General features: G+C 45.5%; 1 long non-coding RNA gene across 1 annotated transcript; it reads right to left on the minus strand.

Annotated features, from left to right (window-relative positions):
* Nucleotides 1-4,527: 4,527 nt before the first annotated feature.
* LOC144137700 (uncharacterized) lies at nucleotides 4,528-23,156 on the minus strand. The gene is made up of 5 exons (XR_013315709.1): nucleotides 22,966-23,156; nucleotides 22,101-22,152; nucleotides 17,787-17,937; nucleotides 11,686-11,778; nucleotides 4,528-5,298 (listed from the first exon to the last, which is right to left on the minus strand). It is a non-coding gene; the product is annotated as an uncharacterized LOC144137700 (long non-coding RNA).
* Nucleotides 23,157-24,318: the final 1,162 nt, after the last annotated feature.

Genomic DNA, 24,318 nt, shown 5'->3' on the forward strand with positions numbered 1-24,318 from the left:
TGTCGTATTTTGAAAAGACGTGCGACAATGCTTCGCTTATTCCTGGGACGTAGGGGATGGCTGCGCGTGCTCGTAATGTCCTGTTGTTGGCCATTCTTGGCTGTAGTACCTTATTCTTGGTTCGGCAGATAAGTCGCTTAGGATAGCCATTGGCGATTAGTTCGCGGCGAATCGTTCCTAATTCACGTTTCAGTGCACTGTCATCTCAGCAGATGCCTACGGCGCGCTTTATCAAGGACGACACAACGGATGTCTTGTGGCCGAGAGGGTGGCAAGATTCAAAACTGCGGTAACGACCCGTGTGTGTGGGCTTCCTGTACACTGAGAAGGAGAGAGCGCCCGCATCGCGGCGAACAAGAACATCCAAAAAGGGAAGCATGTTGTCTTGCTCGAACTCCACGGTGAACTGTATATGCACATTCTGGACGTTGAGGCTGTCCAGATGACATGGGACATCTTGCTTTTTTAAAATACAAAAACAGTCGTCGACATAGCGGCAGAAAAACCTCGGTGCCGGTGTGAAGGTTGCCACTACCTTCCCCTCTAAAGCCTCCATAACTAGATTGGCCGTAGTAACTGATATGGATGCACCCATCGCCGTGCCATGGGTCTGCTGATAGGGGCTTCCCCCGTAAGAAAAATAGGTGTTGCTCAGACAAAACATAAGCAACTCACAGAGCTCGGGGACGTCAAAGGGAGTGTGATCGGGAAAACTAATGTCCGCGTTTAGTGCTTCTTTGCACGTGGCTACTGCCAGATCCACTGGGACACTAGTGAAAAGAGACTTGACGTCGAACGAAACCATGACGTCGTCTTCAGTTAGAGTTACGTCCTTCAGCTTCGAAACAAAAGTGGACGAGTTTCCGACGTGCGTGGGCGTCTTACCGGCTAGAGGGCTCAACATTTGGTGAAGGTAGCCTGATAGTCGGTAGAGCGGTGACCTCGAGAAGTCGACGATAGGCCGAAGAGGAACGCCAGGCTTGTGGATTCTAGGCAGACCGTAGATTGCCGGGGCTGAACCGTTCATGCACAGTAACCTGTAGTAGAGGCCGTTGTGGTGCGGAGGGACTAGCTTGAAAAGCCTGGTTAGCAGTTCTTGAAGCTTGGACTGTAACCTGCTAGTTGGGTCACGGGCTAGAGGAGCGTATGTCTGCTGGTCTTCGAGAAAGGCCAACATCTTCCTGTGGTAGTCAGTGCTATCTAGCAAGACCATGGCATTGCCTTTGTCAGCAGGAAGGATTGCGATACTGCTGTTATTCCGCAGGCTCCTGATGGCTTGCCTCTTCGCTACCGATAAATGCAGTCTTGCATAATGTCTTCGCAAACCAGAGAGCACACCAATAGCACGGGTGTGCGCTTCTTGCCGTACTTCAGAGGGAAGCTGGCCAACCGCGCGTTCGACCGCACAAATCACCTTTCCTGGCTCCGGGGGTGCTTCCGTGTTAAAATTCAAACCAAGGGACAAAACCTTAGCCTCCTCTTAGTTCGGTGTGTACGGAGATAGGTTGATGACCTCTTGGGTGCATTGTGGCACGTCCGGCTGGAGTGCTTGCAGTTTCCTCTCTTGCAACGTTCTATGACGGCCCTCTCCCATGCTAGCGGTGAAGTTTGCGTGCAGCTGCACATCTGGGAAGTCCTCAGGAATAAGATACTCAAGTTGCCGGCGTGCAAAGAAGGTTTGCTTCTCCAAAGCTCGTAGCTTCTCGCGGCACTCAAGGATACGTGCTTGTAGTAGCTTCCGCTCGGCTTGTCGAACAATCTGGTGAGAAATAACTGTGAGAAACAGGTGGGTTTGATCACAGGGGCATGTATGTTACAGCATTTGACAGCAAATGGACATAATCTGTGGAACGAGAACGGTGCTTTTGAGCATTTTTGGCAGAAGGAAATTCAAAAGAGAGAAGTCCCGCAGAACAGTCAATGAGAGCGGTTCGAGAAAAAATCGACGCCGAGGATAATGTCATGGGGGCATTTTTCAAGGACGGTGAAGAGAGCATCACTATCGTGGTCGGCAATCCATATTCAGGCGGTACGCATTCCGGCAATTGAAGGTGTGCTCTCATTGGCAACTCGAACAAATGTTTGCATGGGTGGCGTCAGAACTTTGCGGAGATGCCAGCGGAGGGTTAAGCTGATTACAGAGATGTGAGCATTTGTGTCAGTGAGAGCCTGGGCTGCAACACCATCAACAGTAACGTCTAGTAAATTGGGCTTAGACTCCTTGGTTAATAGAAGATCTGTCGTCCAGGTCACAGATGCAGTATTACCTCCTTGAGCTGCATTGATTAGTCTTGTGGTGAGGCGAAGGCTTAGCGTGGCAATGTCGAAAGCTGTAGCGGGCCACATGCCCACCGTGACAGCAGTGGAAGCATATTGGCTTATTTTCAGGAGTACTCCACTCTTCGGAATTTTGTGTCTGAAAATGGCGTGGGGCATATTGGTGGGGACCAGTTAAGACACGAGGAACAGTGAAAGCGTTTTTCGGGTGAGCTACAGAGCAAATACGTGGAATGGTGTGGCTTGCGAGCTCTTGCTGTATATCGCATGGATTAGGGAGATGGAAGGGAACGTTGATTCACGGGTCGGGGCTAGTAGGGCAGCCGTAGCCGTAGCCTCCAGCTCACGGCGTACTATTTTCATTAAGTCGTCGAACAAAGAAGGGCACATTCCAGTGGAGTGGTATACTCGTAATAGGATGTGGGACCCGTGTTAGGCAGTCGAGTGAACTGTGGGGCAATACAGTGAGCTTTCGCTTGTTTCTTTCTTATTTATTTGGTACTAACAGCGCCTGTTGGCATTACAGTGGGGGGAATAACAAAAAGAAATGCATCAACTAGTTACGTTGATAACCAAAGAAACATTTTCCAGAGGCTGCGAGGCCCTTTTCAAGATGTTTAAACGGTCTGCACTCTGTAATGATGCCGTCTGTGGTGGTGCAGTCCTTATAAACAAGCAGGTTGAAAGCGCCATCAGCAATTCCTTTCTGCGCATGGCCTACTTTGCCAGTTTCTGACGTGTCGGCATCTATCTTGTGACACAGAGCAACACCATCCTGAATATAGGCGACGGATGACTCCATCGAGGTTTTGGCATGGGAAGAAAGTTCCTTCGCGGCTAGTTGGTGGCCAACAAGCTTTCCGAACAGCTCACGTAATGTCAATTTGCAGGTTTCCCAGCTTGTCAGGTCTGCTTCGTGTGTCTCAAACCAACAATAGTCTGGCTGGGCCCTTGAGGTAAAATATTACGTTGGCCAGCCCCAAGGTTGCATCCCATCTGTTATGAGCGCTCGCACTCTCGTAGGTGCTTATCCAGTCATCAACGTCAGTGCCGCAGAAGGTGCTGCGGTCGCAGGGATGGGAGACGACCATAAGTGGCACGGTCGGCCAGAGGGCTCCATCGAGTGCCAAAATTTCTGTGCCGACCTGGTGTCCACTGTGCAGCTCCGTGTTTGATGTAGCAGATGTTGCAATGCAAGAGGACCAGCATAGGGCACGCTGCGCAAGCCTCATCTTCACAGCACACAAATGAGGTTACTGTGCGGGCAGTAATCCAGGCTGGTGCTCTGCTTTCAGCATTGACGCTGGAAACCTTTTCTACTCCCTTCCGCATGAACAAGTTTTGGTCTCTGTGAAAGAATGTATCACCGTGTACAACGGCGAGGTTAAGTTTATGCAAAGTTGCAGGATTTCCGTGGAATCCTTTTTGGAGCTTCCGCGTTTCTACTTAGCATCAACTATTGTAGGATGGTGTGACAGTGTCTTTCTGCAGAGATCTGGAATCTGTAGACGTTCTAAAGTTCCTCACCTTGTTAGTGACATTTTCTTGGCTCATGTTGACCGTGTATTGGAACGTGACTTGGAGGGTTCGGCAATTAAAATTTTCATGTATGTTGACCATTACCGAGTACTTTGTGGAAACTATGACCCTCCAAGAAGAATGGTAGACATTTTAAAAGCATTCAAACGTCACGCATTTAGGCTGACCTTTATGTCCAAGGCGCTAAACGAAAGAACAATCCAGTTTTTGGACCTGTTGTTAAAATTCAATCATGTATGTTGGCTCTATAGCTCACGATCGAAGAAGCCTTTACTGAACTCTTCATCAGCACGTTCTAGGATTGCAAAATATGGGATTGTTGTCAACTGCCTCAGGTCAGCCATCTTGTTTTGTTTTCAGTCTTGTTTTCACCTAATTGAGTCCAGCTTTGGTGAACAGTTAGTTGGACCCAAAAATGCTGGCTACGGTGCTGGAGTCATTGGGTTGGCCTGTCTTCAGTTGTTGGATTTGGTGAAGAAAACTTGTCTCCTGCTTGTGATGTTGTGAAGGAAAAGATAGTTGTAATCTCGTACTTGCACGATGTATCTCACCGCTTGAAAGAAGTGGGAAGCAGATATAACATCAATGTGGTGTTTCCAGCCAAAATTAAGTTAAACTGCAGCTGTCCCGCCATCGAAAAGAATATTAGTAATAACCCAAGCAGCACAAGCCTGTACGGCTTAAAATCAGCCGAAGAACTTCAGCCGGGTAATTTCTGCCCGGCCTTTCTCCAGTCAAAGTGTAAAGCGCGCACTCAAAGGTGGGCCTCTGCCGTGTGTTTAAAGTTAACTGCTGTACACCCAATGGCCACTCTCCTTTTACCAATTCATAGCAGAGGGGTCCACAACGGTCCCCGGCCGTACAGCTTTGCCGCAGATCAGCCATTAACGTTTGCCCGAGGCCGGCTGTTCAACTTTTGCAGAAGGTCAGCTGTTGACCTTATGCCGATGGTCGGCCGTTGAAATGTGTCTAATCAATGGCCCATAAGCTTTTGCCGAAGTACGGCTAGTCAGCTCTTCCTGGTGAGCGGCTCTTGAACATATTTTGGTGCCTGGCTGTTCAACTTTAGGTAATATACTAGCCGTTCAACCATAGTGGACATTTTGCCATTTACATCCCGGCTGTCCAACCCCAGCAGCTTTCAGTTCGAATTGCGCACATGGGTTCCTAAAAATGGGACATGCTGTAAGTTCGTACTGCATGCATAAGCATTTGTGCCCTTTTAAAGAGCACTGTTTGCCCTTTCAGGGACAAATGTAGTGATTTACAAAGCCTGTGGTGATTAGGTTTTTTGAATTAATTTATTTTGCTCAGTTCATGCTGTCCAGTGTCTTCCGGTTCGTTATTTTGCTCAGTTCATACTGCCCAGTGTCTTCCGCTTCGTGCGGCCGCCATCCCGGTCACCGGTGGAGTATAGCCATTTCTTAATAACAGCTGCCACAGCGACCTTGTTTGCGTCGGGGTACCTGGGCTGTATCGACACTGAAAGAAAATTGAAAACAGACAAATAAGTAATATACTACACTGTAAAAATATCCACAGGCTTAGCAATGCCCTTCCTGAAAAAAAATTCAATTGATTATGAGGTTTAACGCGCCAAAACTACGCAGGTTATGAGGTGTGCCGTAGCGGAGGGCTCCGGATTAATTTCGACCACCTGGGGATCTTTTACGTGTGCTGAAATCTCAACACACGGGTGTCTGTTTTTCGCCTCCGTCAGAAAAACGGCCGCCGCTGCTGGGATCGAACCCGTGACCTTCAGCACAGCAGCACAATGCCTTAGCCACTAAGCCACCGCAGCAGGTGAAAAAAAAAACGTATTACAAGCTTGCTTAATGCAATGCCTCTAGTTTTCACAACGTACAACTATTCCAGAGAGCCAATATTTATTACGCATTATCAAACAGTATCCGTATTCATTCCTGTAAACAAGAACATTAAAAATAAGCTCTAATGGTCGAACAAATACACTGAAATAAAGTAGCCCCTGAAAATAATATAATGAATTCCTCGTGCATAAAATAAAATCAGGGCAGCTTACTAAGAACAAGAGACAATCTTGTCTAGCTCACAGAAGGCCTCTTTCGCCCCCTTGGACCCTGCCCAGCTGCAGGACAATGCCACTGGCTGCCCAATCACCATGCCCAACACCGTGCGGGCAGCCGCCTTGAAGTCGTAGCTACCCATGTGGCTAAAGTACTGGGCCTAACAGGAGAAAGGAAATTTGAAATACACTTGTAAGTTGAATGCATCGAGGCTGAACATATGACGCAAAAGTATTCGCCCCGAGCGCGAACACAGTCGGCCCCTGGCGGCGGCGGGACGAACCGCACCTAGTGTGGATGGCGCTCTCGCGTCGTCTGCTTTTTCACGTTGCGTGCGGCGCAAGACGCGTGCTGCACACGACAAAACAACCAATATGTGTGCTCGTTTGGCAGTAAGCAATGCCATAGTAACCTCTGCGTGCTCGTTTCCTCTAGAAACGCAATAATCAGCGGCCGTTGCGGGTTAATGCGCTGGTGTAATTCCACGAAACATCTTCGCTGTGGTCACCGCTTGAGTGTGAAACGTGTTATAAACATTGCTTCCACACATTGCACTTTTCGTATTGTTGAGTGCAGTCGTCTGCCGTTTCGGTAACGTCGAAGGGTGCTTTTTGAAGGTGGCGTGGCGATTATTTAAAGGATAAAAGTTTAGTACGCGAAACGGGTAAGAAGCGACAAGACCTGTGCATACGCGTGCAAATTCCACACCCTTGTAAAATTGCGCTGTGTCCTTACAGAAAGAAGAAACAAACAAAAACATTTACACTGCACACGACCCGTGCGCTATCGCCCATACATTACCGGACACGTATTTTACACCCGCAAGCGTCTGTGTGATCGTGTCCTTCCCGTACCTTTGCTAAAATAAATACCATTTTGTTTCGGTAAAATTAAGCAGTTGTGAGTTTGCGTCAGTCATGTGGCATTTTGTGTGTCATTTTCATATATATATCATTTTCAAATCCGACATGAATCACCTTGTCCAGAAACGTGTCTCACTCAGCATAACCAAATGCCTAATTTTGTCACGTCTTAACCTCTTAAGGTGGACCTAAGTTTAAAGAAAGAGGAGAAAACGCGTAATATATAATGCACGTTGTTGCCCACATGTGTGTGGGGTGTGTGCCATGACTCGCTGTTTTTTTTTTTTTAATTTCTTTCCGCAATGCTTGCTTTCAATACAATTTTGAAAAAGGCGTCCCACAATTCCTGGACATTCTCGGACCAAAGGGGGGTTAGTCATTTTGGAAAATACGTGTACTGCTTTTTCACCGCTACAGAACACGACGGCTAGTGTAGTTTCGATTGTAAATAATACTGATAACCATAGTTTGGCTTTTCGCGCGCGTTATTCCCTTCTCGCTGCTCTTGCAACGTTGGCAGGACCCCCCCCCCCCCCCCCTCCCCCTTCCCGAAAAAAAATGAAATCGCAGAATTTCATTTTTTTAACCAATCCTCAAGAATTAAATGCCAAGACAAAGGCGATATTCAGTTTACAAAACAAAGTAGTTACCGGGAACCCGTTACGCTGATTTGCAACGAGAAATAAAAAGGAAATGTTTTACTACATCTGCAACAGCGCAACTTCATTCGTCTTTAGGGTTCGTAAGCGACCTTATACGCAAGAATGCAAACACATCTCGCTGTTGCAGGCACCTGTTAGATTTTAAAAGGAACGCAAATCGTCAACAGAGCAGCCGTCACAGAAAATTTGTGCTCACTGTGAGGTCCCAGAAGCTTGGTTTGCACACTGTAAATCTGCTTGTCACTTTGCGAAAACCTAGCTAAACATGAGATGTTAATTGTACTGCGTGCGTTGACAATTCAATTCGCAAGTTCACTTGCGACGAAAGCCGTAAATAAGTGATCCGACACCGTTATTCATGAAACCTTCCTTCAGAGTCGCTAAAATTTCATTTAAAAGACCCGTTAGAGCGGTTACATTTATATCTGCGCTGATCAAAATTCAGTAATTTTATGTCTTTTGAACACACAAAAAATATCGTAAGCTCTTAGAATGAATTTCGGGGCAGTTAAGTAGTGTTACCATTTCAGAGCATCCACAAATGCAAGAATGCGTCATGCTACCAGTGAAAGCGATTGAGATTGCCGTTGGAAACTGAATTGCAGAGATCGAGGCTTCCTGATTTGTTTCCATTTATGCTTTTATTGAAGGCTCAAAGCCATAGTCTGGAAAGATAGAGCTTGCTACGACCCACAGCGTACAAGTTCATTGTCACAATTATGGCCATTCTGAGATTCCCGATGAGTCGTCGCGTTTTTTGGCGTAATAATGATAACTGACTGCCGCTTCCATGCTATACATTGAACGTTGAGTAACCGAACTACAGCATACCACTCTTGTTTGCACCTGTCGTGCGCACATACGGCGAGAAAAAGGCACGAAGCGCGCCCACAGTGTGCATTCTTACGGGCCGCTCAGCGGAGCATCCACACTAGCAGCGCGACGCTGTCGCCACCTACATGTCGAGCTCGCGGCGAATACCTTTAGCGCGAGCACATGAGAAAGCAAACAATTTGTTGTCGTAGATAACACAATCAGTTCTGCTGCCTTTTGGTTATTGCACGGCACAGAGCTCTGGCCTTTTCTTTTTAACAGCAGAGCTGTCAAGCTTGCGCTCCTCGGAGGGATGTTAGCAGGACAGCACACAGTCCGGCAGCCAAGTTTGCGAGGGGGAGGAGGGAGCAGAGTGGAGACGAGGACCGGTGCACGTACAAGGGTCCTTGTGCAAAAGGTTTAACCTTGCCGAGCGCACATGGTATGACGTTAGCAATGACATCAGCGTTCCGTGCATAACTTTCGCTAGGCTGTTTGCGACAGCAAAGCCACGCCTTTTCTCGCCTCCAGATCGTTTTCGCGGGTCTGCACCTTGTTTCCCGCAGCAGACTACTTCGATGGCGAGTCCGCCGGGATGAAAAACCCCGGGACATTCGTTTCCCTCTCGGAACGCGCTTCGTCGGGCCGCGCTCATGTTTAAGTTGCTCGGCGCAGTTCCGGGCAAATACTATGGCGTTGTCGAGGTAGACTAGGAAGGTGTGCCATTTTCTGAGGCTTCCCCTCAGCTCCACTGGTCACTGCTGTTTGCAATAGCAAAGCCACGCCTCAATTTTGTTCATAATGTTTTTGAAGTCCACATTCTATGAAAAAAATTCTACATGCGCAAAAAGAATGATCAAAGCGACGCAGATATGACAAAGTTATTCTATTTTTTAGTATAAAAATACAAGCACATGCAGTACTGGCAACGTCACACTTCAGGCCTCCGGATATGACGACAAAGAGCGGCGGCCCTACAGTTGGCTCAGCTTGAAAGTGTGTATATGCCATTATTTTGACCAAACGAGCCTATAGATGTTGCCTTACTGCTTGTTTTCTTTAAAGTAAGCATAAAAGCTTAACCGTGGGCTCAAAGAATACAAAAATCTATAGAGACAGTAACAGAGAGCCGCACTATGGCTCCGCTTCGAGCACGTGTGCCTTTCCATGGCGTGTTACGATGCACCACTGTTGACATCGCCTGGCGTCAGCAAGCGTCGCCGAAATACACGTGAACTCGTTCATTCGCGCCGTATGCTGATGTCTAATCACGGCAGATATTGGCATCGATGGTAGAGGAGGCGTGGTCAGGGAGCATAGCAAAAGTGGGCGGCAGCTTCCAGGTTATCAGTCCATCTCTATGTCTGGGGACATGTTTTAGCACTGGGAAATGGTTTCGTTCACTGAAAAACAGCAACATTTTTTTTCTCTAGCGGTGATTGGCTGCCTTGAGAAAAATTGAACCAAACTGTTTTTGTTGGCAAGCTATTATCCCTTGGAGACAGATAATTCTGTGTGGCATTCTGTACTTCGCTACCTTTGCTTGCGTCGGAGAGATTGCGATTGCGTGATGCTTGTCACGAGGTAAATATGAAAGCTCTAGCTACATTGCTTCTAGTATTAGCAAGATGGGGGTTGTCTGCAAGATTGGTGCGTGAGACACAAGCATTCTCACTGCCAGAATTTATCAAACATGACAAGAAACAGACACACCTGGCAATATTTGTTGACTATATAGCTCTGTGCTCAATTTTTGCAAGCCTCACAGCTTGTGTATATGGTCGAGAGGTAAGAATCTGAAGTACTGTTTTGCAAGTCAGTGGTTCTAATCCCGCGGATTTTTTTTTTTTTGCTGTGAGCATTCTATAAGGTTTTTTTTACCAGAATATGCAGCTGTTTCTTTAACCTTTCTTTTCACATGAAACCTTCACATGAAACCTCAATAGCAAGGCAGCGCTGAACATGGCTTCACACTAAATTAAAGAGAGGTAAAGATGGTACAGAGTTCAGACAAAGAGGCATAGCAACACCCATCGACGCAGCAGCAGGCACGTCACTTTGCTGGTCTCGTGTGGCTGCTTTTCCTCTCCTACTTTCCCACACGGTACCACCGAACGACAGCGTCAAGAAGCGCGGAAAGGAGCTTCCCAAGTCAGGCCACCATGGGCTTAAAACTTCCAGGATATATTTTTTGCCGCCCTCATTTGTCCCGCCGTATGACATCGGGGTCAGTGAGAAAGTGAGCAGCGGATTTCCGGTTTTCGAGGAGAGGGCAGTGCTCTATTTGCTTGTATTTTTAAATTTAAAATTAAACAACTTTTTTATTTCTACACGGATCTTGGCAATTTTTTTTTGCATCTATCTCTGCACGACACCAAGAACAGATGTAGTGCCCAAAAAGTACCTGAAAGAAATGTGCTTGAGAAATTCACGAGGGACAAACCCACACACAAAAAAAGGAAGCAGACAAAATGAGATTTGACAGACTAGCGATTGAATTTTAATCATGAGTGATAGAAAGATTCCACTTTCCTGCAAAATGTCTTATATAGGCAATTGGGGCGTTGCCTTAATTAAAGGTTTAAAGAGCACCCTGCGCAATGAGTTGAGGGAATGAGTATGTGCGATCTTGCATCGCACGTACCTTCCATCATAGCAAACAGATTTTCATGATTCTTGTGGGAGGTGATTGCTGGGACAACAGACTACCCCAAAATACATTCCGAGTAGTCAAGGAAAAGTGCTACGGGTCCCTTTGATAGGCAAGGGTGCGAGAAAAAGCCCACCAATGCCTACGCAAGTTGCTGTGTAGGGACATTGCTTATGAGATACCTCTTTCATGTGGAAAGGTCTGCATTGGGCACACTGGAAGGTGTGTGAATGAGCGATTGCGTGAACATGAACATAACCTCTCAGTTGAGAACTGCACAAGTGGGCATAACCCCATCCATAGCTCTGCAAGCGCATGCATGACGCTCCTAAAAAGCAAGTGAAAATTGTCCAGGGGCAGTGATACATGAGGAAGGGAGATACAGGAAGCTTACCACATAGGAAAGAACAGATGCGATTGTGTCAGTGACATTTCAACGGGTCGTCATATGAAAGAGCGTATTTATTAAGCTGTGATCTTTCCTTATCAGAATTTGTTTTGCATGCAAGTGGAGCCACGTAACTTTGGCCTGCAATTATGTGTTCTTACGCTGCCTAAAAGTTAGTTGCTAGTCATTGCCTGTTTTCACTAGCTACTTTCTGTGATTGTCAATATTTCGCGCCAAGTTCAAGTATCGTTAAGATGCACCAACTCGCCAAACACATCTTTCTAAGCTTGAAAGAAGGGATGAAATAACCTAAAACACAAAGCAATCACACTGTGCTTCATGGCTATGCTAAAGAACCCACCAGTAACTATTAACAGCAGGTATTGTCTAAAGCCTAATAAACTGCATGTCAATTTCCTCGATTTCAAGATGCAGAAATCCCACAAACCTTGTGAGATTAGCAGCTGTGGCGCACAGATTTTGCCCACTCTCATCCACAGCGTTTGTGGCAGGATCAGTAGCAAGGAGCTCATGCCAGGCACTGCAAAAAAAACAAGACCACACATAATATACGGTACTTTGAAAATGAAAAATGGACAAGCAGCCAAAACGAATAGAAAACCGGGCAAGCATTTTGAATGCTTGAGCGGGGTCACAAACTTACTAAATTGTAAAAACAATTCTTTCTTAAGATCTTTGCAGCAGCCATAAAAATTTTGGAATTTGTTAGCACCAGGAAACTGACTGTAAACAGGTCCTCTGACACAGGGGTTCAAGTGTTGCAACGTAATGAGAGCATGCTTGTCAATCTTCCCACGAAAACCTGCCTTGAGTTGTTCACAACACTCAGAAAGTTTCCATAGATGTCACCCATCCCTGTCACAAATGAAGGCATCTAGAACTGACAACCTTAGGTTGTCCAGTGCTTCATGTGCAGACGATATACAAAAATGCTATAAATCAGGGGTTGGCAACCCGCAGCCCATGGGGCAGTATTATGTGGCCCCCGGCACAATGGTAGACCCCTTCTCCTGTCACTTTCTACCTGAAGGCCGACATGGCAGTTTTGACCTCAACTGGCATGAAAGCTCGTGACATTCGTGCTGAAAATAAACATGATAAGGATAGCTATTCTAGTTTTGTACACTGCTTTCAATTTCCTCCCCAAAATTTATTTGCCTGCAAAGCACCCCTCCCCTCCCAACCAATGTGCCCTCCGGCCCCCTCCGTGTCCATTGCATTAAACCCGGCTCTCTGCCTGAAAAGCTTGCTGACCCCTGCTATTCAGCAAAAGTTGCAAATTTTTAACCTGTCACTGCTTGTTCAATTCGAAGTGAATGAAAATAAGTAAGATCTCTCCTTTGTATGCATCACGCAAGCATACAAACCCATTAAACCCTTCGTAATTTCAATGAAGGGCCCATGAAGACTTGCTAGGGTTGAGGCTAGGCCAAGTTGATTCTAAGTTGAAAAAGACGAGACTGCAAAATGGGCGAGATACATCAGACAAAGAAATGAGGAAAAACACAAGTGCTGTTGTTTCTACTTATTTCTTTGTCTTTTGTGTTGCCTGTTTTCGGCATTTTCTTCCTTTTCACCCAGGACGACAGCAGACATTTTTTTAAAGACTGGGCTGTAGCTCATGTCTCTCGACAATTGTGTTCAATAGAAAACACTGGCGCCATCACTGAAGGATCCGCGTTTTCTCAGAAGGATCAGGCAGAGTAGGCCACCTTGGATACGTCATGGGAGCCCTGACATAGGCAGTTTGGGGAGAGGCACACATGGCATCACACTGATGTCGGTGTCGAAAAGAAATCCATCCTTAACTTTTTCGAGCATGCACATATTAAAATTGACTTAAAATATGTTCTTCCGAACACTTAAAGGTAAACCTTCCTGAGGGGTATCTCTATTTAAAAAGAAAGCTTTTTATGTAGTCACCTGTGCTTTGAAATTTTGTGCCAGTACTCCTTTAAGAGGCAGATTTAAGTTTTCACTATTCCCCACACTATAATGTGGCAAAGGCCCTGTGACACACTGGAAGGCAGCAGCAAAAAAATGGGCAGTCAGCAAACTAGATTCCACACCATTGTGATGAAACCAAATCTTTGGAATCGCTGATCAAACAACCTTGCGGAGCTTATCAGTGTTTTAAGTGCTAAATGATATAGCCATGGTGTTCGTTCTTGCTTTAGGTGCTGACTCTGAGTAGAAGTAGGCAACCGAAGCTCACCTGAACCCTCAGGGAGTTCCAAGGGAATGCCAGGCATGATTTACATGATTTGCTGAAAATTCTTTCAACTTTAAAAGCTGCCATGCAGTTTAAGAGCCATCCAAAGAATGGTGCAACATCCTACCATTTGCAAAACAACTTTCTTTCATTTTATGCTGCTCTCCTCATGCAACTGCATTGCAGCTGTTTGTCCTTCTTGTTATCATTAGAAAATATTGTTAATTTTGACATGGAGCCCTAGAAGTTCTGGCAAAAAGTCAACACAACTGTTTTAATATTCAAATATTTTGGTTGTCCCCACACCATGCCTTAATTGAGATTAATACCCTAGTTACATGGCGGAAGTAACTGTAGTTACGTTTAACGGTGGTTACTAAATTTGAACTGCGGTTATCGCAAACTGCGGTTTTGGCTGTTACATGCGAAATTCCAAGTGTGTCGACAGCGGTCACTTGGTTGTGAGCGTAACAAAAATAAAGTAACAAACTTTTAACCTCACGATAAAAACCAAAGGCGAAGCAGTGTAGACAAAAAATATCGTTAAACAGTTGCTTCAGACCCAAACGCGACGCACTTGCGCACGCCGAAAAAGGGGCTTCCCCAGCAGCTCGCGACCGGCTTGTTCTCGGGTCGGTTTGGTGTTGGGAACTTAGGATCGCGGTCGATATTTGACCGGTGCTATCTCTACAACTGCGAATTACAATACATGGCCCAATTTTTAACCTTTATAATATCCACTTTGTCGCATGTGGAACTTCTTTACCGCGATCAGATTGATTTCGAAGAGGGGCGACAAGCTGTTGCTGCCGTGGTCCGGGCTGGTTCGAGCCGCTTTCAGTGCCGTGCAGACAGACGCCCTGGCATGTTTGCAGGAACGGCCGACATGCGCACGGATCGTTTCCGAGTGCTGAAAGTGCTTCATGATTGCCTGCTTTGTCTCTTTTTTTTGGAAAACTATCAGTGGAATTTACAAATTTAGGCTTTTCTCATAGTTGATCGAGTGGACCGGGAAACGAGCTGCTGTTCACGTGCGGTCGTGCTGACTGCGAGAGCGACGCAAAGAGCACAAGCTCCTCTTGGGGGCAGCTTCGGGGGCTCCCGCTATTTGAGGCCTTCGTCTTCTGCGAACGCCAGGTGATTTTTTTCACCTAAGCTGATGCGCCGCCACTTGTGTGCAAACTGAACACTGCGGCAGCGGCAACTGCGGTTAGCGTAACCGAACTGAGGTGGCCAAGCTCAGTTTGCGTTAACCATGGTTAACGGGGTAACTGTGCCAGTGTAACTAGGGTATAAGTGTCCCAGTCCACTCTGGGAAACTAGCAGGCGAGTTTTACTCATTACATAACCAACTGAAGTGTGTGTTAAAATAGGCCATTTCAATATCTCAGTTGGAAAAACAAAGCCCATGAAATGGGTATTTTGAGAACACTTATTGATACAGTTCTGTCATTATTAAGCATCATGCTACATTTCCCCACCTGTAACTTTATCAAATTAAAGCAGTGCATCTCAGCCGTGCTGCAGTACATTAGCATTTATTCGAATAATCACTAAGATCAAAAGCCTCATAGCAGCCACTGAGTAAAAATGTTTGTGCGAATGACGGGAAAGGAATGCTTCAATCATGAAAATACAAAACCTGGACCTCGTACTTATATTATTGCACTTTTTACAGCCTACATACCGTTGGCTTTATTTCAGTTGTCTCAATTACGGCATAGTACCGTATTTCCTCTTTAGTCTTGTGTAATAAAGCGAGGATATTGCAAGCACACGTCGCAAATTCTGCGCATAGGTGTCCTCGCAGTGTTAAACCTCAAAAAAAAAAAAAAAAAAGCACACGCAATAAGAAACAAACAGGCCCAATTTTTTTGCACTACGGCTATGAATGGTCAGTTGCCTAGATTGTAAAGCTCTGCTGCCCCAATATTGTTGAGGCCACGGAAATGGCACGGGACAAACTCAGTACGCTCGCACAAGCTTTGCAGCCACAGAAATTGCAGCGTGCAGTCGTAGCTGACAAAGAAAGATGCCAAAAAAGGTGCGTATGTGTGTGCAGGGGGGGGGGGGGGGGGAGGAGGGGGGCATCAGTAGTTGCTCACTAAAGCCACTAGCGCTTGTCTTACAACTAAAGATAGAAAAACTATTTTCTGCCAAAAAAAAAAAATAAATGCGTGAATGCATTTAACTACTCACTGTTTAGCCGTACAGCACTTTCCAAGCTCACTGACGACTTATTTATAAGAGGTTCACAGCACTGTACAAAGCCACGGCTTCTTTCTTAATAACTAAGACTGCTCTAAAATTACAGCCAGGCCGCATTCTGAACTTCTCTACCAGAAATACTGTTTTGCGAAGAACAAACTATTTGCCGCAGTGTTTCACTCAGCATCATCTTTACTGCTTTCAAAACAGCGGTTTATTTGTACTGCAGAAACGGCTTCCTCTAATGTTTCTTTTTTTATATTAGCTTTCTAAGGAAGGTTTGCAACCTCCATTTAAAGGTTAGCAGTGTACTGTGTTCGCAATGGGGAAAAAAAAGTCGGCAATATTCACGTCTTTGCTGCGGTGCTCACAGGATAGCGGCGGCCCATGCACTAGCCCAAAGCTGGGAAGCATGCACGCACCACCGTGTGCAAACAAAATGCCTACAAGCTCCTAGAGCAAAATCTTCTGAGAAATGTCATCACATTCAAAAATACTTTTTTCCTTTCGTGCAAGAAAATGCACTACAATTTCCTACTATCTTAACTGGACCTTTACAAACCGATACCTACCTCGACATCTTAGAAGCTCTTGATTGAGGTCTGTATTGTGATAATTGCTTAACGTTATCTACCTCAGCACTGATTCATTACTTCAGGCACCCCTGTCTCCAGGGACCTGCCAGGAGAAATGCACACATGGCTTTTTCCACATCGGCATAGTGAATGGCAAAAAAGCCGCTGCCTCTTGAGCTAGTGCCGCAGCACTGACAGGAACATTGTCAGCTTGTTCTTTTCCACGGTTATTAACACAGTAAGCTTCTAGCCAACAACAGAGGTTAGAAACTTGCACAGGATACTAAAAAAACTGAGCAAGCCTTGTCTATACAGTACGAGAACTTCTGAACTTGTGCTTGGTTGCTGCAGTGAAGTTTCTGAGGAAGCATAAATAAATGCTGCTTAAAAGACAAGACGAATTTCTGTTGAATTTACATTGGCAATATTTAGTTCTTTGTTATGATTATAATTTATGTTTCATCCAGCTGCCTCCAAGTAAGGAAGTTTTTAAGCGCAGACTCGATTTCAGAGCACACATCGCGAACTTGTGCGAGAAGCTGCATCTTTCACGGTTTTCAATATTGCTATGAACTTTCTAAAAAGAAAGCACCGATGAGGTTAGATAGTGCCATTACCATCAAACAGTGCTTACTCAATTGCATTCCAGACGGTTTGTGTCAGCACCAAGGTTTTGGCAAGTACAATTTTATTCAACGAGTCAGCACCCTACAGTTTAACAGTGCACTAGAGAGCGCACTCATGGTGAGCGAGAACTAACTGCACGGCGGGTTTGCCCATGCTGTGCACAGGCTGCAAATGCACCGTGTCGCATGTTGTCTTATCAGATTCATGGCCTCTGAGTGGTATATTTTGTCATGGCAGTCCTCTTGAATATAACAGCTGTACCCACATTTTTCAGACTTTTTTTTTTCTCCAGCATGCAGGTCGGCATGCCTTGGGTGAAAATGTGCAAAGGCTGCTTGTTTGAGCGTTACTGCACAGTTGTTGAGTACATAAAAAAATAACAAACACAAGATCGTTATGCATTAAAAACTATAACTAAGATTTTGGGGGTCCCCGAGTGCTTCCGCAAATAGATTATCACGCCCAATTGAACATATTTGAATGAAGCACCTTTGCAACAATACGCGCTGTCGTACGCTGTTTTTAGAGCCCACTTATTGATTCCAATCCCATTATCTATCGCTAATTTGTGTTCCCTACAGGTTAGCAGTGTTCATTTTATAGATGAGAAACAAACAAAAATCAACCCTTTTCTAGTGGTACAGATAAGCTCTGCGGGGACGGTGAGACGCACAGCTAATTCGTAGGGTATAGGAGTCGGGTGCAGCAATTGACTGGAAAAAGTGTGGCACAGAGAAATATAGCTCCACAAACCGCGATTTCGGTGAGAACCACGCACAGCATGGTCCATTTACAGCCTGTGTACAGCATACGCAATCCTCGCATGCAAATAGCTTTCACTCGCCTTTAACCCACTTTCTACTGCACTGTAAACTGTGGGTTGCAAACTGTTGAATATGAACTTACCAATTTTCAAATCAGATTAGGTGTCCGAATCAGCCACACGATACGCAGTCCAATGCGGCTGGTGGCATGTGGCTGTGGCCATGGCTGCTCCCGCTGTCCCCCGGGAAATGCCTGCACAGCTCCACACCAATCCCGGGCAAATGACGCCACCCTGAGAAGATTGGAAAATTGTGGTCTATAGTCAGGGCGCCTACCAAACTGATGCGTCAAAATTTCCCAAGTTTTTCAAAATTTCAATCAGTGCTTCAGCAAATTGCCATGAGCAACATGAGTTCATTCATCTCTAGGCAGTCTGAAAAAGTCACATGATGCTGTCATGATCAAGTATGCTGAACAATCAAAACAATAGAGGAGGTGAACAAATACATATCATACATTTCTTAAATTGAATTTAAATAGTTAAATACAAATACGAATGTTACTGTATTTAGTCGATTATAACACGTTTTCTTTTTGCAACCTGAAGTCAACCCTCGCGTTACAATCTAATACTGCAACTGAAGTTGCCTAAAATTGCAATGATGCACCCAATTGTCATCAATGGCTAGTTTTGACCATCTCGCAATCTATGTCAGCAAGTTGTGTCAGAGTTGTTCGGGTCCACTACAAGCTAAGATCGACTTTTTCCGTTTCCTTGCTTTTTTTCTGTGGTGGTTGACAGTGTGTGCAACTTTTTTCCTTTGTTTTCGCGCCGTACTTTCGTATTGAGGCATAGGTAACTTTCATTGCCCTCGTGTTTCAACACCGCTTCAGCTCCCCTTGTTACGGCAACGTGTTGCACTCAGTATGACCCATGCTATTTTAATGGCTCAAGAAATCGAGAATTCGGCAGCTCCCCGAAGAGTCAACATCGACCGTCTGTGGATGGCAGCTACTGCGGGAGCGCCTTTTTATATGCGAACCCTGCCCAAAAAGTTTCCGAGGGCCTTGCTACAGCTGCCACGTCAAATTACAAAAGGGTGTTGCTGATTTCGTCACCAAACAGTGTAACCGCCTTTTGGCAGTCAGTGTTGAGCTGATACAGCTGAAAACAAGTGATATCGCTCGACAGATTGGCTTCCTGCGAAGTTATAAGTGTCAAAGGTGGGCGCCTAGCCAAAGTGTTTGAAAAATAAATGTGCTTTTCCATAATTCCACTGGCCTCACGTGAGTACTTTGGTGGCTCTTCTTTTGTTTTTCTGGCACGACAGAAAGTTACTCCTTGAGTTACTTTAAAGGTTTTAATTTTTCTTTCTGGATGCGATGAAGTCACCCCTCACGCTACAATCGTGGTCACATTACAATTCAGTAAACACGGTATGGGGTTGTCTTTGGCATTATTATTGGAAGGGCAAAATTCAAAATTAGCATACGCTATGTTCTCTGCTTTTTTTAGACCGATCTTGATCAGAAGAGCAAGACTATAAGCAACAACGAAATGAAATCTTATTTGTGCCCGATCATCAATGAGAGAAGCTTTTGAGGTATTAAAAAATGATGAAGGACTGTTTCAGGTACCCCTGCTTGGTACACAGGGGGGTTGCGGCCAAATCATTAGGGAGCATTGCCTTGCTGCCCCAATATCTACCTATAGTAGACCATGCAGGAGCCCAAGCCAGCATGGGCTACTTTAGGTAAACCTAACCATCCGTACCTGCCGCAGTGGCTAAGTGGCTAAGGCATTGCGCTGCTGAGAGCGAGGTTGCGGGTTCGATTCCCGGCTGCTGCGGCCGCTTTTCTGATGGAGGCGAAAAGCAAAAACGCGCGCGTGTACGAGATTTCGGCGCACGTTCAAGATCCCCAGGTGGCCAAAATTAATCCGGAGCCCTCCACTTATCGCCGGCGTTGCGTCGCCGGCGTTATCGTCGGCCTTATCGCCGGCCTTATAGCCTTATCGCCGGCGTTGCGTCGACGCCGTTAAACCCCACAATCAATCAATCATCATCATCATCTACCCATCCGTACCATTGATGCATTTTATTTGCCAGGGCTATCAACAATTGCCCCCTCATCCCACCAAAAGGCTCTTATAAAAATCACGCGATTACGTTATGCCGTCGGATTGACTGATTGCAGGGTTTAACACGCTGAAGCTGCACATGGGCTATGAGGCGTGCAGTAGTGGAGGGCTCAACATTAATTTTGAGCACCTGGGAAACTAACTTATGCTGAATCTCGAGACAAGGGTGTTTTCGCTTTTCGCCTCCATCAGAAAAGCAGCCACCGCGGCCAAGATCAAACCTGCATATATGGGCTCAGCACCACACCTTAGCCACTGAGCCTAGCTGCGGGTGCATTATGCTGTCAGTGTCTCAAGCTTGCGAATACAGTAAATGCTGCTTAGGTACTAACATTACCCTATAGCGCAAAGAACCAAACTTTTGACTGCACTTAATTTACATTGTTTTAGTACAATTTCTTTTTTTCACGTCCTTCGCACACTATCTAGCCAAATATATGTTCAATATGATGACCAGGCGGTTGATGCCTTGCCAGAATTACCACCCCATCAACATGTGCGGTCACTTTACTGGCCTGAAAGAATCTAAATTGTCTTATGATTCAAGAAAGCGAATCATGATCTTGAGTAGCATGTGGCTATGCCTCATTTAAAAACAGAACCCAGCATGTAAACTTTTGTCTGCACACATTTAGAGGCACTAAAGCCATTTTATATAGATGAAAAAAATATATATTTTTAATTAATGAGCAAGAATAAACAAAATATGGCAAAGAAAGCCCAACGGTTCGTTTTGCTTCGACAAAAATCTATCTGGTTGAAATGATTGATTGATTGTAGGGTTTAACGCGCCGACACAACGCAGGCAATGAGGCGCACCGTAGTGGAAGGCTCCGGATTATTTTGACCACCTCAGGATCTTTAACGTGCGCTGAAATCTCATACACACGGGCATTTTTGCTTTTCGCCTCCATCAGAAAAGCGGCCGCCGCGGCCGGGAATCGAACCCGCAACCTCGTGCTCAGCAGCGCAACGCCTTGCCACTGAGCCACCGCGGAAGGTTATTTGGTTGAAATGAATTTGAACTCACACAAAAACTGAGCCTGTGCGCATAATGTAAGCACTGTGCTTACAGCATTTTGAGCAGTCACAGTATGCAGTCGACATAAAGAAATGAAGCATAAATGATGATTGTGAGGTTTAACGCGCCGACGCAACGCAGGCGATGAGGCGCGCCGTAGTGGAGGGCTCCGGATTAATTTTGACCACCTGGGGATCTTTATCGTGCGCCGAAATCTCGTACACACGGGCGTTTTTGCTTTTCGCCTCCACCAGAAAAGCAAGAAATGAAGCATAAAGATGCCTCACTTCAGGTGCCACCAACAGTGCAGCTCAGTAGCATAGACATGATCTTATTTCAGAGAAGGGGGTGGGTGAGCTTGAATGCAAAAGGGAAAGAAATTCAATTGACAGATCAACTTACAACTCCAGTTCACAAATAACTTCGGGACCTTGCACGCACACCCAGCATAACCTCCCCACTGTTTTTTTTTATTTTGCTTAACCCATTGCAAAACAGCCGGCTGATTAACTGACCACTGACAAGGAAGCCATGTAAATTCAGTGCATAGATAGCGCCAAAGGATGTCAGGAGTCTGTATTCACGGAAAAGAACATTGCCTTCCTGTATCTGCAAGAGATTCAGCTTGACTAGCTCACAGTCACTGGAAGCATGCAGGCTATGCTGCCAGAAGTGTCTGCTGACAGCACCATCACTCCACTGGCGCGGCATTTAACATCCAATGCATAATGCTCAGTGACACGGTAATACAGAAGAGTCCATAGGTATAGAGGGGATATTGTGGCCGATATGCATGTGTATAATATGATATGCTGCTGTCAGTTACCGCTGGTGCAGCTACACAGACCCGAGTTTGGCCCCAGCTCCAGCATTCCAATTACTTCTTGCGGCACTGGGACTGCACCTGCAAGACCTTGTGCTTACTCACATTACTAGCATTATGACATAACAGCTGCCCAGCCTCAAGCAGATGTTGAAGGACTCTTCACCCAGAAAACCTGGTTTGCACAGGCACTACATTGTGTGCAAAAGAAATATAAAACAGGAATTCACTTTCTGCACGTATAAAAAGCTACATTCAACATAATTCAACTGTCCTAAACACGCAGAGAATCCTACCGCTGAAAGGGCTACCTACTACTATTATTCCTGTGGTAATGCAAGAATAAACAACTCCCACAAGTTAGGTGGGCATAATTCCTGCTGTAAAGGCCCCACATCACTCAAACGCATACTTATAGGTCCAGTTTCTATTTCTGAGTTCCTATATCGGTCACATAAATGCAGTACGTACCTGCTATTGCTTTTCATCTTGCCAGACAGCCCCCGTCCTGAAGCTCCAGCCACTTTTAAATGAAAAGGTTGCAAAGAAAAGTTACATAAGCACAAACGTCGTTACCTGCCAAAGTTAAAAGCTCACAGTACACTACACATTCCGAGAAGTAAGAACACTCACTCAATGATTGTTTTATTATCAAGACAGTTATGTCAAAAGACCTAACCACAGAATTGATGAAAGGTGCTTAAAACCAATGCTATGTAAGCGTAGATAGCGTTTACAGCAATGTGAAATATACTCCGCCTAGGTGCTCCTGAACTACAAACTGTTTGAAGAAAACAAATAGTTTCCAAAGAAAGAGAACGCGAAATAAGGTCAGGAAAGGTTTTCAGCCAGTAACAAGACGATAAAAAAAATATCAAAACACTTTTATTGCCAAGTTAAGATTTTCAAACTATTTCCGGTTTTCATTTTTCTCATGGGAAGTTTTACGTCCGATAAGTTAAGCAGTCGCACATTGTATTTTGCTTTGTTCAAAGTGGCACAGCTGTCGAAATAAAACAAAAGCGCGGTGAAACCGCACGGCCGCATACAGAAATAGACCGAATGCGATTAAAACCGCATACGAAACAAAACAAATCGATTCCTCACGATGTTATCAAGAGCACCGGCAATTATTTCAAGCTTCCTAAAGCCCTCCGCTGCGCACACCACCTGTCCGTCAGCAACGCTAGACATATCGAGCAGCGCCAGCAAATTGCATTTAGCTTGCACGAACCACAGCGTGAGACTGACGCGGAAACGAGAAATCAAGCCAATAACACGTTTCTGGCACCGAACCTTAGTCGCGCTAGAAAAGGTCCAGCAGAAAAGAACTTACCGAACTTCTTTGTCCGGGCACAGGAAAACGCCGCCGTTCTTCGATCGTTTGCCGCTGTATTTCAGCTTATCCTTAACCGCACGTGTTTCCAATGTGGCAAGCAGGCTTTATCCACAAAGGGCGAACATATTTTACGACGGTATATCGCACAAAAAACAAGAATAACAACACGGACAACGCGCAACCACAGTCGAACCACAGTCGAGCACTTGTTGATTACAAAAAATTACATCAGAAACGACCGCAGCGCCGAAACCTGCCGAAACGGCCAAATACATGAGCAGAGTTACGACCACGTTACGACTTTATATTTTCATTCAAAGTGATCATACAACGCTGCCAAATTTTTCAGTCTTCAAAGAATCATTTATTCAAAATTGTCATTGCTTTTGGTGTTCACAAGTATTTCAGGTTAAATAGAATCCTGATCGGAAGCGACTGCAGCGCTGAACACAAGAGCAGAGTTCCCTCTTTGTATTTTCATGCAAAGTGATCACACAACATTGCCAAATTTGTCAATCTTTAAGGAATCATTCATTCAAAATTATTATTGCTTTCTGTGTTCACAAGTATTTCAGTTTTAATAGGCTCCTGATTGCAACTTTCCCGATCGCTGCCTTCTTGCTCCCGGTCTTTTCCGATTGGCTGCCAGTTTTGGCCAGAAGATTTAAGCCAATCAGGCTGTATTTTTGGCGCATGGCAGCGCCCTCAAAAAACCTTGAACGGGGATGATGATGGCGAGTAAAAGTATTTGGATCGGGGTGACGGCATGTTCCATTTCACCTGTCTTAGCTATTTATTTTACCTCGGACTTGTCTTAGCTGCCGCTATCTCTGGCTCTGATTCCCTGCGCCGTACGCGGTCTCGTGGACTTGTCGCGGTCATAACCAGACAAATAAAAATTCACGTGTGCCTTACAATGCTTTTCAGCTCGGACAAAATTTGGCGTTCGGCCTGCTTCAGCGCAGGCTTGCACGGGTGTCCTGAATCATTCGGCTCGCGCGTTTGCAGATCGTGATGTTGCATCAATCATTTGAAGGTGTGATCTGAGACTTCAGGGTGCGTAATCATTACCGAGGGAAATCTCTGTCGCAGGTGTCGTTCGCCTTACGCTTTTTCAACCACTTGGTTGGTAAATCTATAACTTCTCGTAAAAGGTACAGCGTTTATGTGAGTCTTTACTGTACTCGCACAGGACTATTCACTAGCATTTCTTTTTTTGTCGGGTGTTTTCTTCGTAACTTCTGCGAGGAAAACTGGGAGGGAGGAATACCTTCATGATACTGAGAAGTAAGCCTGGAAACAAGATGGCTTGATGAATGAAAATGACAAGGAATGAATACACCAGCACAG

Source organism: Haemaphysalis longicornis, unplaced genomic scaffold (genome assembly GCF_048455015.1).
Source record: "Haemaphysalis longicornis isolate Haplotype H1 unplaced genomic scaffold, Haemaphysalis longicornis Haplotype H1 scaffold_47, whole genome shotgun sequence".
Classification (NCBI taxonomy): Eukaryota; Metazoa; Arthropoda; class Arachnida; order Ixodida; family Ixodidae; genus Haemaphysalis; species Haemaphysalis longicornis.